General features: G+C 36.4%; 1 protein-coding gene across 18 annotated transcripts in view; it reads left to right on the top strand.

The window, feature by feature from the left end:
• The window catches only part of LOC138701480 (bromodomain adjacent to zinc finger domain protein 2B-like), a 1,224,400-nt gene that overhangs the window by 53,551 nt on the left and 1,152,786 nt on the right, over positions 1 to 18,063 (top strand). For all 18 annotated transcript variants that reach the window (XM_069828464.1, XM_069828446.1, XM_069828482.1 and 15 more), the window contains exon 2: positions 16,176 to 16,221. The gene's annotated coding sequence lies outside the window, so the exon portion shown is untranslated. The remainder of the gene's footprint in view (positions 1 to 16,175; positions 16,222 to 18,063) is intronic.

Raw genomic sequence — 18,063 nt, 5'->3', positions numbered from 1 at the left:
GAAGGCCTAAAAAGGAGAACATGTCCGGACAAAAGAAGACGTCTGGTTACCCTAATCAAGATTATCCACTTGTTGCATAAATAACGCTGGTATCCAGCATAGAAAGTCGACACCAGCTATCGGTTAAAAGAAACTTTGTTCTCTTCATCCACTAGTCTAAAATGACTCGAAATGGTGATTATGGAGGAGGGAGCTCAGGAAGTCAGGGATCCGCTACGAAAGACTGAATGTGGGAACAATCTCCAAGGTAATATTTTTGCGTAAAAAGTCACAAGAAGAAATCGACACTCTGTAATATGTTGCTCATGAAGTTGCAATTTACACATCCTGCTAGACCGGTTTTTGAATGCGTTTCACTCCCAATCAAGCGAGTGAGGTGTTAAAAGCATTGACAAAAAATAGCCCGCAAAATTCCAATCAAATTTACCAATAGTATCTACTCTCTTATGAAACGTTCATAGTCTTAAGATATTGATATTTTAGGCATTATAATTGGGTCTGCGCGCCCTTTCAAGATAAATAGAGCTTCAGTGTTGGCAATGAAACAGTCTCTTAGTGAGTGTTACGAGAATAGTTAGTCGAAAAGCTAGAGACTTGACTTTCATCTCTGGAGATCAGTAGGCCTATTTCAATTGCAATTATTAAACAATGACATTTTGGGTCAGATTTGTTCGAAAAACTCGCATTTCTTCTGCCATATTTCTTATCTATAAGTGACAGTTAAGCTTATACTTATCGCCGGTGAAAAGTAAATTGAAAACAACTGCACCAAATCCTAGTCTCACGAGGTTAACATTGAACATTCCGTAGTACAAGTAACCGTATAATTCCTGAAGTGTTTGATACATAATGATCAATATAGGCTATCCACAACTGACAGTGGGCTTGCAGAGAGATACATTTCATTTAATATACCTATTTTTGTTACCTACGTTAGTTTTTACTTTATGATTACCTATAAAGAGGAAGTACTGTAATGCTGAAAGATCTGTTTCTAGATTTTCACGCAAGTTTTCAGCACCCTGATAACTAGAAATTTGTTTTTGGTATTCCGTTTGTATAATACAGTTTGTCCGGAAATGGTGCGTACTTACTTATTGGCTTTTAAGGAATCCGGAGGTTCATTGCCGCCCTCACATAAGCCCGCCATTGATCTCTATCCTGAGCAAGATTAATCTGGTCTCTACCATCATATCCCACCTCCCTCAAATCCATTTTAATATTATCTTTCCATCTACGTCTCGGCCTCCCCAAAGGTCTTTTTCCCGCCTGCCTCCCAACTAACACTGTATATGCATTTCTGGATTCGCCCATACGTGCTACATGCCCTGCCCATCTCAAGCGTCTGGATTTAATGTTCCTAATTATGTCAGGTGAAGAATACAATGCGTGCAGCTCTGCGTTGTGTAACTTTCTCCATTCTCCTGTAACTTCATCTCTCTTAGCCCCAAATATTTTCCTAAGAACCTTATTCTCAAACACCCTTAATCTCTGTTCCTCTCTCAAAGTGAGAGTCCAAGCTTCACAACCATATAGAACAACCGGTAATATAACTTTTTGTGCATACCAAGTTTATTATTTTATTATTATTATTACAAGACAAATAGTAAAGGCTTTATACTGGATCCAACTGTCAGATTTGAGATAGTCAGACCCAACCATCTGAGGTCAACAAAGAAAAACAAGTTTATGAACCTATAGAGGATTCCAGCTTAAGAAAAAAACATTGGTCTTATGGGCCTTGCCTAGAACACTGTTGCTTCAAGATACTTCCGTTAGAAGGAAAAGTGAGGTATAGTATCTCTGTCTCACTCTCTTCCTAACACGTACAGTGCTCTAGCAAGTTTATCGCTCAAGATAGATACGTCGAGTCCCCACAAATCATTAAAAATAGAAAAAAACTATTAATGCCGTGATGATTCCTTATAAAACATGCATTATATTTTCTATACATTATAACTAGACTTATAACATTTTAGACACCTCAGCTAAGCTCTAAAATAATCATATGTAGATATTAAAATGCAGTTCTAGATACCTAAAAAGTTACTCCAATTACAAATCTGTGGTCGGGAGGAAAAAGGTCTTAAGCAAAAAGTTTATACTTTTCAGGAGAGCAATAGAAAGATTGAAATTAGTGTCAACTATAGAATTTTTTTAATGAAGAGGTTTTTTTCTGGATATTGTTTGTTCATATTTCTTCTAAAATATGTAATGTTGCTCATTAAAAATTTTTCTTGATTACTTCCAAAAATAGCCGCACTTAAGCCCTTTTAAGCTAGAAGCCAAACTGAGTATAAGGGACTTTTAAACATAAGACCTTTTTCATGTCAAAATAAATGAGAAATTTAAATTATTAGGAATGCAAAATGGGTCTTAAACAATTATAGGACTGTTTACCCTGGTGCTTAAAGTTTCAAAAGGAAAGGGCATCAGTATGTGATAAAATGACTAAAATACAATTTAGATCTTTTTAATAGGGAAGCATGGAAAGAAAACATGTGATGGTTTGTAAGGAATAAAGTATTAAATATTCTTAAATTCTTTATTCTGTGTGTGCTCGATTCAAAAAGTACTTAGGACATTTGGTAACGCTCTATAAATCCAGTCAGGAGTCTTATTTGACTTTGACCGTTTGACCAGATTGTAGAGAATTGTTTCCGCTTCCAGAATATAATAAAAATCTCATTTTCACAAAAAACTGACTTAAGGCCTTTTTCCTCCCGGCCACAGAAATAATAATAATAATAATAATAATAATAATAATAATAATAATAATAATAATAATAATAATAATAATGATGATAAAAGAACTGTGTCAGACATCAATACAATTATTTTATTCGGTTAAGAAGCGCTTATAATACAGAATTAAGATTAGCCTATATGCAGCACACGTTTTCCATTATTAACTGTTCTGTTAAGAAGGATTATAACAGTGCCTGTAAGATTGCGCGTTCAAAACTTTTCAAAGAAATATTTTTGCAAAGAACAAATATTTCATTTTTGTAACTCTTTTCACATTATTATGACCTTAAGATTCAAGAGTTTCGTTTCGTAAATATAGTTTTTATATTGGTCACAAAAATGAGTATCTAAGGACACAAATTCACTAAGTGCGCAATCTTAGGAGCATTTACCTTAAGCATAAGTTCGATTCAATCTGCTTATCGAGAAACAAACACTATTGCAAAACGGGTGGGAGAAATCTCATTGAATATTGAATGTGACCAGATGAAGATTCTAAAAGATCAAAATATTCTATTATTCATTCGAGCTGAATAAAAAATTAAAGGTGTGAAAAATCGAGCTTCGTTAAATTACGGGCTAACTAGGCCTATATGTTTCTGCTTCCTTTCACAGCATTAGAAATAAAAAACAGTGATTTTGTCAAATAAAAATGTTTATCGCAGATTAGGTTCCTTGTGAGAATATTTGTAATTTGTAAAGTATTAAACCGCAAAAGGTTTGAAGTTTCGTACACATCCACGACTTGGACTGTGATGATTTGTTTTCGCGCCAGTCTTCTGTCAGTTTCCGCTGTGCTACTAATGCTACCACCCTTATTCGTAGCGTGGTCTTGACATCCCTGGATTATAACAACCTACTATATTGGACATCCCTATGCACAGCTTCTCTTGTATCGATTACCAGTCTCTTCAATTAACCTAACAATGAATGTATAATCTGTGTTCAGTATTATTGTTATTAATAGTGCTTTGTAATCTTCATTAATTCCATAACAATGATCGGTTTAGAATATAATAATAAAATCTCTTTTAATTTCGTTCCTTGTTATTGAAATATTAATGGCTCGTAAAGTGCGTATTAATTACAAATAATTTATTTCGAAACGATTGAACTCACTTGCATCCATTGACCTACATCATAAACACGTAATAGCGCGGTCTGAATTCCCTTTCGATTGATCTCTCTGTTTGTTTACTCCAGAAACTAAACACCGGGCACAGCACGTGTGACGATGGCTTGCGACACATCACCACACCACAGTTACTCGGTCATTCGGTAACCTCTTGCAGCCCCTGCCTAATGATTCGATTAGGTGAAATCTGGATTGTAATCGTCTTCACCACCATCATTACAACCACCACAGCGGAGAAGGGAAAATTGATTTTGGGCTGTAAAGTGAAATGAAGCTTTTGGAAAATGGTATTAATAACACAATATTTTCAATTTTTTTCATTCTGAGTACATGCATACATGTTACCGTTTTCAAATCGAAAATAAGTCAATTACGGTGTGTCTTCTATGATCTTGGATAAGAGTTTATATTCAATCTCGCATCCATTGCTAATAGATTTCTTCATAATTTAGTCAATTTTACCACTTTGTAGATCTGAAATACGAGTGCTGCTGAGTTATAATTTCTTCTTAAACTGTAACGAGAAATAAAAATGTCGGTGTTATTTTTGAACACCCTTAACATCTGTTCTTCTCTCAAAGTGAGAGTCCAAGTTTTACAATCATACAGAACAATGGTAATATAACTATTTTATGAATTCTGACTTTCAGCTTTTTTGAGAGCAGACTGGTTGATGAAAGCTTCTCAACCGAATAATAACAGACATTTCTCATTTTATCCTGCGTTTAATTTCCTCTCGAGTGTCATTTATATTTGTTACTGTTGCTCCAAGGTACTTGCATTTTTCCACTTTTTCAAAGGATATATAATTTTTATATTTCCATTTCGTACTATGTTCTGGTCACGAGACATAATCATAAACCAATCTCCTTACTTGCTTGAAGGAAAATTCCCGTGTTTTCCGTAATCGTTTGTGGATTTTCTCCTAACGTATTCACGTCATCCGCATAAACAAGCAGCTAATGTAAACCGTTCAATTCCAAACCCTCTCTGTTATCCTGGACTTCGTAATGGCATACTCTAGAGCTAAGTTAAAAAGTAAAGGTGATAGTGCATCTCCTTGCTTTAGCCCACAGAAAATTGGAAACGCATTCGACAGAAACTGACCTATAACGTAATAAAATTAGGACCCTTAAATCCAGACGTTTGACATGGACAGGCCATCCAGCACATATGAGTGAATCCAGAAATGCATATAGAGTGCTAGTTGGAAGACCTAAGTGGAAAAGACCTTTGGGAAGGTCAAGAAGTAGATGGGAGGATAATATTAAAATGAATTGAGGGAGGTGGGATATGATGCTAGGTCTGGATTCATGTTGCTCAGAATAGGGACCGATGGCGGGCTTATGTGAGGGCGGCAATGAATCTTCGGGTTCCTTAAAATTCATTTGTAAGCAAGTAAATGTATTATAATAATGAATGTGCAGAAATTTGATCCGAACAAATGTAACATTTTAAAATACCTTTTCAGAACAAAAGGTTACATTTGTTCGGGTCAAATATATTTAAAGACATGGCAAATTCTCGGTTTCATCTTGGTAATTACTATTTCAATTTCATCAACTGTAGATAACTTAGTAGATACAGTGGCGTTAAATAACCGTCTAAAATAATGATGCTGAAATGCTCCAACAACATTGACCTACGACAGAAAACTACTAGCGAATCTGACAGACGTATTTTTGAGAGAGTGAATGCGTTAATATTTGGAAGAGGTGTAGATCGGACTTATTCCATTGCAATGGATGAAGTCCGACCTACATCTCTTCTAAAAAATAATTCACCACTGTTTTCTGCCTCCTGTAGATCAAAGCGTTAATATGTTTGTACCCACATCCAAAGTAGACATCTGTAAAGATAAGCAGGTCGTTGCTGAAACACAGAAATGGCTGCAACTTGATAATGAAGTGAAATAAGACACGTTTACCTTAACCATTTACATACATTTCTTTTAGATAATGAGTCCAATCTTAAAGTACTGCCCACATGTTATAACAAAAGGCCTGAAGGCCGCATGTTATCTCTTTCCAATACGCTGTATTCAAATCATTTGTCATCTCACTAGTGAGGATAATTTATGCTGGCATAATCAAAACTCCCTGATGTTTTAATAACAATACTGTTGCACATCAAAAATCGTTATTAGCATCGCTATCAATATTTATATGACCGGATGTTTGTAAATATTGACTATACAGGTGATGAGGAATATCATAAACACCAACACAGCCATGTGGCTGCCAGGTCAGTGTGCATTGCATTATTTGATTACATTCAGTACTGCCTTGCAGATAGCCTCTGACCTTGCCGCGCAATATGTATATCAAAATATGTAGGCCTATATTGTTTGTTATATAATGATGCATATCTTCTATTGCCCTCGGTGAAACCAGTGACCAAGGAGCACAGCGAAACGTTGTGTGAAATCGGTATCGAGTGTTCGAGTCCCGCCTGGGGCGTGGATGTCCCTTGTTAATGTGATATCCTATATTGTCTTACATGGAGGCTCGGTGTCTCGGCAACCATTTTTCATGCGAGTATTCGTCTCGAACTGTGTCTTGTTTTAAATAATGTCCAAATATGTTACTTCAATTAAAGCTCTTGATTGACGCATCATTGATTCTCTCTGTTTATGTCTTAATTTTGATAATAATACGACATCATTTTATTTTTACTTCAATTTTTATTGTACCTGAGTTTTTTAATGTACTTCACTCCCACCCCGTCTACTAATGAAGTTCAACCGTCCTCCACACAGATCCAAGATCGCATATACAGTCATAGTAACTTTACGGTCATAATAAACAGTATGTTCCAAAAATATGTCCGCGTTTTCCAGTGACGAAAGAGGTTTCAATATTGAATCATTTTCGCACAGGTGGTGTCGTCCGTTTGCCTATGTCGCACCCCGGTTTCTCCCACCTGCTTCTATTCGCCTCTCTGTAAAGGCTAGTGGCTGAGCTGTCTTAGCTCTTTTCTGAGAACATTAATTTCTGTTAGGAATTGGACGTCTACGTAATATTATACCCATACAATTGTTTAAAATAACTTAAATAAAAGGGCCTCGTTCAGTAATTAACTGTCACATGATTTCCTCCCTTTCTACGACCCTACGACATAACTACATGGACGGACAGTAGATAGCATGTCTGAGTAATTTTATCTTTTCTGAACGGGCAGAAGTGAAGATTGAATTTACAGTACGTAAGGTACTCGTTTATAGAGTAGGTACAGAATTATTTCAACATGAGTTACTGATACGAAGTACGAACCTCGTAATTTGAATTACGTACAATAGTTTATAGTGCGATAATATGCACATTAGAACTGAAGCCTGTATCGAAATGAACGGCCAACATTTCGAAAATGTATTTAAATATCCATATTATGATTATTATTTTTCAATTTAACTTCATTCTCTATATTGTACGCTAATGTGTTATAGACAGTATAATATACACTGCATAATGAATACGTCCGCATGGATAGCTCAGTTTGTGAGTAAAAACGCTCATTGTTAATACTGTACTGTATTTTGATTAAACAAAAACCTAATGAAAATTATCAAAAAAACCTAATGAAAATTATCAGCCTGATATTTCCTAGTTTACGTAAATGAATGAACTACTTTTCTTCCCTCCTATACCTAATAAAGTAATTTGTTTATATATTAGACTACGTCAGTATCATCGAACTCCAGTCGCGGAAGGGGGTAGCAAACGGTGTTTCCGGTTCTCAATCGTTAATCCGAAGGTATAATCAGGTTAATATTAGAAATGTCAGTAAAAATAAAATGATGTCCCTGTATAAAACCCGGTAATAAACCCGCCTTGGTAACTTGGTTGGCAGAACACTGGCTTATGGCGACCGAAGAGCTGAATTGAAATACTGGGAATGTCGGAGTTTTTATTTCTGATCTGTTTGTCCACCTTCAACATCTCAGGTTATTTAGCGTCTGAATTAAGGTGATAATGCCGGTGAAACGAGTCCGGGGTCCAGCACCGATAGTTATCCAGCATTTGCTCATATTGGGTTGCGGGAAAACTCCGGAAAAACTTCAACCAGGTAACTTGCCCCGACCGGGATTCGAACCCGGGCCACCTGGTTTCGAGACCAGACGCGCTAACCGTTACTCCACAAGTGTGGACACTTCTGTTTCATAAACATTCTACACAACTTATAAAATGCGCACACTATTATAGTTCGTCAGCTGATTGTATGTGAAGTTCAATCGCGGATGGTCGTGCATGGTTTAGTCTGGTTGCAATGTGTTTGGGAGTATAACGTTAGTAGCCAGCATTAGAAGCTATTTGAGGTTAAGTCTGACAGGCATACTGAAGTAGGCGGTATTGGTCCTCTACAGGTTTTTATGATATTTTCTCTGTTGTCGAAGAACAAAGATGTTTCTTACTGAAGATTGTTCACGAGCATCGGCCATTTTAATAGCAATAATATAATAAAACGACAGTGACTTCTAACAACTTTTTGAGTTACGAACAAAATTATAGAATCCAAAAGAAAAATACTGTTAGGTCTAGTAAATGTTGACGATATTAATAATGCACTGAAATTATGGCACTATGGCGAGTTGATTTCAGCTAATGTTAAGACGTGTTATTTTGTTCAGTGCAAATTCAGTTTTATTTCAATCGGAAAAGAACGTTTCAAACTATCTACATAATGACTATGTTTCCATTTTCGTTTTCTGTAGAGTTCCACGGGTCTACGTAACCTATCCTGTACAATGCAGTAGTGTAAAATTTATATATGTCTAACCTCTAACCGTCTAACTAAGAGAAGACGAACAAGAGATCGGAATAGGTCGAAAAACGTAAACCCTGAAACTCAGAAAAGAAGTATTGTCTTTAGAGTCTTTATGTAGATGCTTAAGCAATTATTTTAGTTAGTACAAAAAAAAATCGCTGTAGGCCTATTTGTGTCAAAGCTGGCTGGCTGGCATTTTGAGGACCGGAGCCAAGATGCACTTTGCGCACTAGCTATACAGGGTGGAAGTGAAATAGTCTTACAAATTTTCAGAGTGAATAGCTCATGTTGTATGTAACAAAAAACTATAATATATTGGTGGGAAGTTAATAGTTTTTTTTTCCATAAAAAGTCCCCCCCGCAAATGTTTAACAACCTCTTATTCGGTAACTATTGCGAGTAGGATCGTGATTTTTGTCCATATCAATAGGAAATCTAATAAAGAATAATTATCCCTCCGGCGTATTTCGATAACGTGGAAAGTTTTCATGTACATTTAATTTTTAAAAACCTCTAATTTCAAGCACGATACGAGCAAGTGGCACCATCTAGACAGAGAGCAACTCGTCTACCAAGACACACCGAGTTCGTTGACCTTTTACATCTGTATCACGAGTAGAATGTATTAACGGTGATGTTGCCGGACTGCTGAAATTTCAAACTTAATTTTCTAATTCACCGTGCATTTAATCGCAAAACGTAATATAGATTTTCTATTCATTTAAGTGTACCCTATCGTCTCTTTCAATGTGCAAGGTTATTTCACTCCCATTCTGTATATGAGAGAGAATTGTTCCAGTCCGATAGGAATCCTGTGTGGCATTCGTCAATTCGATGCTGACAAGTGGGCTATGCTGCCTCAACTCTGATAGTACCGGTGCCATTCCCATACTACAGAGCGATCCAAAAGTAGCACACATTAAAATTATAGTGTCTATATTGAGAAGTGCAGTTGGAAAGTGCTATCGGCTACCGCTAGATAGCATCATGGGTATTAATAGCAACAAACCTAGACGTCATTCTGATGTGTATGTATACACTGACGCTTGTGGTAATACTTTCTTTATTGCTCGGCAAACATGTCGTTCTCCCAAGAGTAATGAGTTTTCATTGTTGAACATTATTTTTCCTGTCGTTTTTATACACGTGTTGTAGACGAATTTGGTAGGAATTATCCGGATATGACAGTGCCTAACAATTCGACCATAACGAGATTAATCGCCCATTTTATGAAATGTAGATCAGCGCTTCTTGGTGAAAGTGATTGTTGGTTCCAGCAGGACAGTGCCACATGTCACACATCTAATAAAACCATGCAATTTTTTGCACGAGTTTTTTGGTAAGCGTATCATTTCTCAAGGATTATGGACCCCACGTTCTCCCGATTTGACGTCCCCGGATTTCTTCCTGTGGGGTTATCATAAAGGAAGGGTATGCAAAAACAGGCCGCACACACTGAAAGAACTAAAGAGGAACATAACGGAAATTGACAACATCATTGTACGCGTGCTCAAGAAAAGTGGCTGCAAACACGGTAAAAAGAGTTCGTACATGCATAACTGAACGGGGCTACCATTTTCAGCATATATTGTAAAAACGATGTAACTCATGTGAAAACTGATGTAAGTAAACGTAATGAATTCATCTTTATAAATATATGTGAATGTATTATTGAGATGTGCGCGACTTTTGGATCACTCTCAGTAAAAGTACCAGGGCCCGGAGCCCTAAGATCTTAAATGCTATTATCAGCATTCGAGACGCGTACTATAAAAATTGGAAATTTGTCTTTTGAAGAGATGGGAAAATTCAAATATCTGAGAGCAACAGTAACAAATATAAATGATACTCGGGAGGAAATTAAACACAGAATAAATATGGGAAATGCCTGTAATTATTCATTTGAGAAGCTTTTATCATCCAGTCTGCTGTCAAAAAATCTGAAAGTTAGAATTTATAAAACAGTTATATTATTACCGGTTGTTCTTTATGGTTGTGAAACTTGGACTCACACTTTGAGAGAGAGGAACATAGGTTAAGGGTGTTTGAGAATAAAGTGCTTAGGAAAATATTTGGGGCTAAGAGGGATGAAGTTACAGGAGAATTGAGAAAGTTACACAACATAGAACTGCACGCATTGTATCCTTCACCTGACATAATTAGGAACATTAAATCCAGACGTTTGAGATGGGCAGGGAATGTAGCACGTATGGGCGAATCCAGAAATGCATATAAAGTGTTAGTTGGGAGGCCGGAGGGAAAAAGACCTTTGGGAAGGCTGAGACGTAGATGGGAGGATAATATTAAAATGGATTTGAGGGAGGTGGGATATGATGATAGAAACTGGTTTAATCTTGCTCAGGATAGGGACCAGTGGCGGGCTTATGTGAGGGCGGCAATGAACCTCCGGGTTCCTTAAAAGCCAGTAAGTAAGTAAGTAAGTAAGTAAGTAAGTAAGTAAGAGGCGCGTACTATCTCAAGATTTCAACCCCAGCCTACTTTTAACTATTACAGTAATAGGTGCAATTAAAAATAAACTGTAATACATCGATAAAAACCCTCTGCATCATCTACTTTGTCCATCACAGATTACATCACGGCTTGGCCTATGGTCGATTCTGGTTCGCCTGGATGGAACACCGCACTAGCGCGGAGGCACAGACGTGTCATACTTCAGTTATACTGGTATTTGAACATAGAAGGGATTTTTTTCGGAGTCGTATTCAGGATCCAGTATTTTGATATTGTATTATCCTTCGCCCAACAAATTATTATGTGTGCCTGCAGAGTACATGTAATTGTTTTAGTTAGTAACAACCTTACGTGAGACGATGTTTAGCAGGTACATACATTGTCCCTCATTGCAGATGCAGCGTGCAGACTGGCAGGAGTCAGCGAGCTGTGACGGGGCAGTTTTGTTCACATACAATGACATCAGCCTCTGAACAGTTTTCTAACATGGCTACATACCCACTCGAACCTTAATATATAGCAATGAATTCATTATGACCTGCTCTGCACTAGTTAATTTAATAGAATCTCTCGCTGAGTGGGAATTAAGTGAGTAGAATGGAATTCGATTGTTTCTAACCCTCTTCAACGCCCAAAAACGATACGTAGCTCAAGCGTATGCAAACCCCTTTTATTATTTAAAGTCATATTCCAAGTATGAAGCCGGTGCCACAGTTTGGAAACAATAAAGTTCACTGTGATACAACAGCATAGAAAATCTATACTAGAACCCAGCGTAGTCCGAGGGCTGATACCTGTTATCAAACATACAGCCCCCAGCAAATATTCTGAGATATAGTAGGCCTATGTGGTGTTTAAGATTACTACGGGTCAGGTTTTCTCCAGTCACTTCGTTTACTCATATTTTCATTCTACAATTACGTCATTATTATTACCTGGGTATATCATAATCTATTTATAAAGCTAGTACCTGTCGTTTTTAATGGACGTTAAAGTAAGACTTACAATGATGTTTCTGATCTCTGATAACGAATTTGAATGACATCATGTGCGTCAGGAGTCACACGACAGCTGAACTGTTGCGTGAGGTGACAGACCAATAGTAAGTGATCTCATAGTCAGAGTGCACTGCGACTCACAGTAGAAATTCCCAAGAAAATCGAGCCTTTTTGGGAGGGGTACATAACAACCCTTTCCGATGCTAAGTACAGTTAAGTGAAAATAAAAGAAACCTGCAATAAACGAGTTTTCATTATTTCCAAGAAAGCAATCTTCGGTATACTTAATAAGATTGGTAAAGCTCGAATTGAGTTAATTTGTATCATCTCGTGGAGTGCGGCGACTTGTGACGGGGGGTGGATTTGCTTGCTTTTTCCACTCTGGAATTAATCCCATCCGAGCTTTGCCAGTCTTATTAGGTACACACAAGATGCCTTTCTTGGAAATAACGTTTTTTTACAGGCTCCTATGATTTTCATGTAACTGTACTTGGAATCGGTAAGAGTTGTTATGCACCCCTCTTAAAAAGGCTCGATTTTCTTGAGCATTGCTACTGTGATACACCGTGCACTCTGATTATGAAATCACTCACTACTGGTCTGTCACCTCGCGCCACAGTTCAGCTCTCGTGTGACTTCTGACGCACATGATATCATTCAAATTCGTTATCAGAGATCGGAAACAACCCTGCATTATAGAAACGTAATAATTAAAAGTTGAAAATTTATTGTTCAGAAATATAACCGCAATTAGCGGCTCACGAATTCAGGACACCGGATTATCAGAAATAATTCAAGAATATCGACCAAAAAGACAAAGAAATCAAGTCGTACTAACAGATGCTATTGCAATGATTGTTTTCATATACAGACACAGCGATCAAATTTTGACTACTCCCTGAATTACTGATTACGATATAGAAATATAGTTTACAGGATGATGCCGATTATGATAAGGTAGGCTTATAATAAAGGTATTCCTGTCGTGTGGGTCAGTTCCCTCCCTCAGTCAATTTCCACAGCCCAATTCCCTTCCGGTCGATTAAAGTTCTAAGACAATAATATCCCCATTCCCTCCCGGCTAAATTTTATTTAGAAATACAAGTAGCCCTCTTACCTCCTGATTACTGTACACGGAGTAGTATTATTTTGTGAACGCATTGTGATTGATTTTGTTTCTACTTGCGCTATTCACTTCAAGCGCAATAGTTTCCCCAAACATTTTATATCTAACATGCCACCTTCTGAGAAACTACTTACATTTTGTGATTACTTACGTGACAATTATATATCTGAATATTCAACATTTCCACCAGTTTTATGGGCCAAAAATGTGTTTCTACGGAACTAACTACTACTGTAATGTCTGTGAAAGCTTTCACGTCAAGTTTAATTCATGTTTTTATGTAACCCATCCGGACATTTATACTTTCATTGAAGTATTAAAGAAGATGCAAATAGACACAAAGATAAAAATAAATTCTACTATGGAACAGCCTACAGCCTGCAAATGCTAAGCTTTCCAATATTAATAAGAACAACGAACTTCAGTTCCTCATCAATAGTTTTGATAAAGGTGAACTGTCTATTCTGGGGTATGTGTCTGCAGTCGCCTATCGCAATATGCCAAATGGCTGTATTTATTTGAAGCTATATGGATATCAGAACATATAAACATGTTTTGTATTTTGTCTTATCTTATTAATATCAACAAGTTAACTTGTGTAAATTAATGCTATTTATTTTTAATTTTACAAACAAGGGAAACATAATTTTTAACCACAATATAAGTACAAGTTAATATGAGTATAGCCTAAGTGATATTAATTTGAACTCATGACAGTCCGCAGTATGTAAGTGGGACGGGAAGTTATTTTTCCATTTGATATGGGAGGGAGGGAATAGACATGTACCTTTTTTCGGAAGGGAATGGAGCTACGCATTTGGGAGTGAATCGGGTAACTCCGTTTCTGTCCTCTCAGTCCTCCTCTGTGAATCCTTTCTTTGATCTCATCAGTCCGTTGATCCCTTGTCTCCAAGTGAGTTTAGGCCTGTTCTTTTCCTTCTTCCTGATAGATTCCAGATCATAACTTCTTTTGGTATCGTGTCCTCTACCATTCTCTGAACATGTCCATACCATGTTAACTGTTGTGTTTCAATTAGGCTTCTCAGAAACATCAGAAAAATATACGGGGCACTCAGCATTGATTTTAAAAGTTAAGCTTTTGTGTATAATGTATATTAAGTTATAGCGCTAATCCATGTTGTCTTTGAACTTATTAAAACAATACAATTAAATCAAATTAAATACGGAGTGGAAGTAAAATAGTCTTGCAGATTGAAAGAGACGAAGGGTGCACGTAAATGAATAGAAAACCTATAGGCTATTACGTTTTGTGATTAAATGCACGGTTAATTAGGAAATTAAGTTTGAAGTTTCAGCAGTCCGGCAACATCGCCGCTAACATACATTACTCGTGATACAGATGTAAGAGGTCAATGAACTCTGTGTGTATCGATAGGTGAGCTGCTCTCTGCCAAGACATTGCCACTTGCTCACATGGTGCAATGGCTTGAATTTAGAGGTTTTTAAAATTAAACTTATACGAAAACTGTGATCGCTATTGAAATACGCCAGAGGGATAAATTATTCTTTATTAGATATTCTGTCGATATGGACAAAAATCATGATTCTACTCGCAATAGTTACCGAATAAAAGATTGTTAAAAATTTAGACAAAGAAAATTTCCGAAAAAACTATGAACTTTTCACCAATATGATATTACAGTTTTTTTCTTACATACAGCTACTTAAAGAATAAATTCAACAAATTGAATTGTATTGAAATTGTACTCCTTAATGGGTTCATCTGAGAATATACTGTTATAAATCAGAGTCACTCGTACAGTACTTTTTCTGAAGAATGGATTTCTTGTAACATTTGTTTGTTTTGAAGCATTAAACCATGAAATTTAACATTGTCACTGAAAAATGATTTCACAGTAAGCATTGATTTTACTGTGCTTATTTGCGACTTATTTTCTTCATCAGTCCACAGTGGGTTCATGTGGGATAAGAGTCTTTTCAACATTTGCATTTGCACGAGGAATACACAATGAACTCTACTCCTTTTTTAAATTTGGGAGCTTTTCATCGACACTTTTAAACAGATCCACCATGACTTCATCTAAATGTCTGATTTAAGGATTTCCTTCAGTTCACTATCTTCTTTGGAATTCAGAACAATCACAATATTATGATCTCTCAAACAAGTAATATTCTACAGCGTTTGATCTGCTAGCAGTTTGCTTCGTAGTATGAACTGTTTCAAGAACAATGTATACATTCAATATCACCTCCAATGCTGCCAATGTAGCGAATTCCAATATTACCGACAATAATGGATAATGATATTAATAATAAAATGACAGTCGATATTCCCAGTTTAATTTTTAAGTCACTGATTTTTAAATACGGGACAAAAATATATCCCAAAGGCCTTTTTCGGGACAACTGGACACATTAGCGAAAAAAAAAAAAAAAGAGATATTCCCGTATTTGACGGGACGTATGGTGACCCTAGTTTTAAGGTCATCCAGTAGAAACATGCTTACATTCATTATTTGTTTAATGGTTGTACGAGTATTCTTAATTTTGTTCTTCATAGAAATCCTCGCTGAACGTCCCTGGAATTTCATTTCTGTTGAATTTAATTTTGTTGTATCTCTTGCTTTTAGTTGTCTTGTTTCTGCTACATGTGTGTAATTATACTTTTAACTATTGCACGAGAGATGGTGATTTATAAGTTAAAGCCACGTCCCACAAAACACTGTTTAACCTGTTCGTCCTTCATTAATTCTTCCATTAATTTGTGACTAATGATTTCCACCTTCAATTAGATGTGTTTATTTTTTATGAGTTACTGTTCCCTTTCCACCTTTCAACTGTAAATCTTCCTATGTGTCCCCAGTGGTCATGTATTTTACTTTCTTAACATTCAACTTTAATACCCATAACTCATATATTCTTCTATTAATTTTCTTCTCATATATTTCAGGTCATCATATTCTTGTGCAGTGAGAAACTGATCATCGGCAAATAACGTGAGTATATTATAATAGTATGATGTATCGCCAATCTCATTCTGCATATTTTTTTCTTTCAATTTTTTAAAGCCTTCCGAATAAACGTCTTGAAGAATATTGAAGATAAACGATAACTTTGTTGTAAATCCTTTGTTACATAAAAACCCGGCGAAAGAAGGACTTCATATAGGCTTATTACAGTATCTTCAGTGAATGAATAGTATTGCAATGTTACAAGTGGACGCTGATAATTGTGAACAGTTGCATAACGCGCTAAATAAAAATAAATAATGAGAAGAAAAATAACAATAACTTATTGGGTCTTCTGATTTCCATTTCCATTCGCGTAAATTTTATGAATCAAAATTTAAAGTGTGCAAGTAACGAGACTCCCCGGCAGGGTTGCCAGATTTACTCATCAAGGATCTACTGTAGGACTGGTGATGATACTGCGTACCTTAACGTGACCACACATTTAAATTAATTCAATTTGTAATAGGCCTACATCTTATTTGATTTGTTTTATGTATTTGAACTAATTATATAGGGCCTAAACGTTTAATTTTGTTACATTCTTTGCTAGATTTTGAAATGCAATGTTTAAGCCCATATTACGATAATCTTTGTTCTAAAATATTAACTTAAAGACACCGGTACAACTGTAAAGGCTGGTCCACAATAAACCGGGAACGGAAACGACGAGAACGGAAATATTGTTAAAATAAATGTATTTAAATGTGAGCATTCACAATTAACGAGAAGCTTACCGAAGCCCGGGAACGGAAACATGAAAGTTAATTGAGAATGTTCAATTATTTTTCTTTTAAAAAATATATGAACTAACTTATGAGTTGTGATATTAACTGATTGTTAGGCACTCGACCCACACACTGGAGGACTGGTATTGAAATCCCAGCAGGATCATTATGATTTTTCCTAACTGATCTGCCTATAGAATGCCTCGGTCCACTTTAGCCTCCTGTCCAATGAGTGACATGATATTTTTCCGAGGATAAATCAGCCAGGCGTGATTGTGATCACATCATCCCCACCATATAGCCTCTGAAAAACTCCATGATCTTATTTAATCACTAAAGAGGACAATGTTATCAACCTTGTGTACCGTATTTTTTGTTACGTCTGTTTCCAAAATGTATTGTATGTCATAATTATTATGCTTTTAATAAGTTGTGTCAGAGTGCGATATTAGGAACACTGTTTTGTGACATCGCCAAATGCCACTTATTTTATTTTCCTGCACTAACTACAGATCACATGGTATCAATCCCAGAAAAAAGTGTGTAATTATATTGTATATAGTTATTTCTTATAAATTTCGATTTTATAAAATGGGGTGCGACATTAGGCACAGTTCCCTCAGAGCACTGATCTCCAAGCGCCTATCTTTGTTTTGTTTTTGTATGTTCACTGAATAGCAGACCTGAACTGTGTAGGTAAAGTGGGATGCCGCCAAGCTGTACTCCATACTGTTCGACAGTCTTTATGTCGCATCTCGGTTTCCCCCCACTCGTTTCTGCTAGCCCTTCTGTAAAGGCTAGTGACTGAGCTGTTAGGCGTTTTTCTGAAAATATTTGCTGTACGTAATATTACACAACTGTTTAAAATAATTTAAAGAAAAGGATCTCATTAAGTAACTGTTACGTGATTTTCTCCGTTTCGACGACCCTGCGACATAACCACTCGGAAAATACACTGTTGCGACTTGCTTGGAGATTCTTAAGTGTCCAAAAGCAGGACTCTGTTTATTATAGAATGAAAGTATGCAAAGTATGTATGTCATCGTGAGAGTGTTTATATCGTCATTAGAACATAACGATGCGTAACGTGTACAGCTCAGTT

Source organism: Periplaneta americana, chromosome 1 (assembly GCF_040183065.1).
Source record: "Periplaneta americana isolate PAMFEO1 chromosome 1, P.americana_PAMFEO1_priV1, whole genome shotgun sequence".
Taxonomy (NCBI): domain Eukaryota; kingdom Metazoa; phylum Arthropoda; class Insecta; order Blattodea; family Blattidae; genus Periplaneta; species Periplaneta americana.
The sequence above is the reverse complement of the archived record's forward strand: the minus strand, read 5'-3'. Positions and strand labels throughout refer to the sequence as shown.